This window comes from Crocodylus porosus, unplaced genomic scaffold, assembly GCF_001723895.1.
Source record: "Crocodylus porosus isolate Cpor-Errol unplaced genomic scaffold, CroPor_comp1, whole genome shotgun sequence".
NCBI lineage: Eukaryota > Metazoa > Chordata > Crocodylia > Crocodylidae > Crocodylus > Crocodylus porosus.
The window spans coordinates 182,811,972-182,813,868 of NW_017728886.1; positions in this window are offsets into that span (position 1 = coordinate 182,811,972).

Here is a 1,897-nt window from a genome sequence, read left to right on the forward strand (position 1 = left end):
CTAGATGATCTGTCTAGGTCCCTTCTGACTCATTGATTCTATGATTCTCTGATATCAGCCTTGAAGGAAGTAGGGACTACTGCTTTCATGGCTCCAAGATGCATCTTGCCCACATATGCTTTATTCTCTCTTTGGAGAGCACATGCATTTCTTTTTATTAATGTCAACAGGAATTTTATGAGTATGCTAAGAAGAGGTTAGAAATCTTACAGGCCACCAGGTCACATCATTATTGGTCTTTATACAGTTGCATTGGATATGTAGGTGAAGGGCACAGGAGTTTTTGTAGCCCTGATGCCAAGAAGTAATGGATAGCAGTCCTGCCTCTGAGATGCAAATCAGGTTAAAGTCATGGTCTTTCTCAGTACACTAGCCCATCTTATAGGTTGACAGGCCCTGGGACATCATCCTTTAATTTCCCATATGTTTCTCGTTATAATACTATGTATTATACTATGGACGTTAATTGGTACTTCACAGAAAAGAGTCCCTGTTTTTTGCCCCACAAGAATTTGATCTTTCATTTTTTGTGTGCAGCCACATACTGCCCTAAAGAAAGGCAGTTTAGTTTCTCTGACTTCAGTGTAACACCAAATTACACTTTCATGTTATTTTACTTTTGAGAATATACCTAAAAGAAGAGTAAAATAATTAAGAATTCATTATTAAATATCTATCCAGCTTGGTCTGTAACAACTATAAGAAAATAAGCTTATAGCTTTTGATTTAATATGGTTGTTTTCTTTCTCAAAAAATATTAGCTTGCTCTGACCCATTGAAATAGTAATTTGCACATTGTAGAAACTGTCAATAGACTTCACTTGCTAGGATTTTAGAGATGTGAATCTATTTTGCCTTCAAGAATATCTGTCAAAGGCAGATCTGCAAGTGAAAAAATAATTACATACAGTTTTAAATTATGTTTTGATAGCAATTTTGATACCTAGTGTAACTGAAACAGGCTTTTTCTTTGGAAAGGAAGAAAAACAACTTTGTTCTCTTAGAATGAACAGTCTAAAGAAAATTACATTCAGGCCTGAAAATGTGATCTGTGAAAAGGAAAGAATTTCACATACAGCATAACTGGTAATCAGAATACTCTTGATTTGTCATTTTTATCCTCCAACCTCTAACAGCTCAAGTCCAGACCACTTCAAGAGCAAATGACTGTATTTGTGACCTGCTTCATCAAAACACAGTTCTCATGATGAGCAAATGGGCATGGTCTAGATCAGTGGCGCTCACTCTTTTGGCTCCACAAGCCAGATGAACAGTACAGGGCCTATCTGTGGGCTGAATCAGGCTCCATACAATTGAGCCCTGCATGCCAGGATTGAGCTCTAGGGCCCTGTGCCACCCTGGTGCTGGGATTAGGCCCTACACTTCCCTATCCAGCAGGAGCGCAGGTGCCTCCACTCTCCTGGTGCCATATTTTCAGACCCATGGGGAGCCCCACAGGCTGGATAGGGCAGCCTCAGGGGGTTAAGCACCACTGGTCTAAATGGATGTAAAACAGCAAGTAAACACTGAGATTTGGATATTAAGTTCCATATATATGAGATGTTAATTTCATAGCCAAACTTTACCCTGTCTAGACTTAGGGAATCACCTGAGTTTGGAAAGGGAAGTGACAGCATCTCTCTGCACGAATATAAACACTATGTTTTTCCACCACACGCCCTGTTTTTCTAGAATTACCTCAACTAATATCATGCACCAGAAATGCAACAGCAAAGAATGGAAACCACATTTCTCATTAAAACTGGTTTTCTTTACCTGCTTTTCTAAGTCTTCCAGAAGTTCTGGGAGATTACTAAAGAGGGTGGCCATAAAGTAATGAACAATAATTAGAGTCCAGGAGTAGAATAATATAATACTTCAAACTGGAAATTCATGG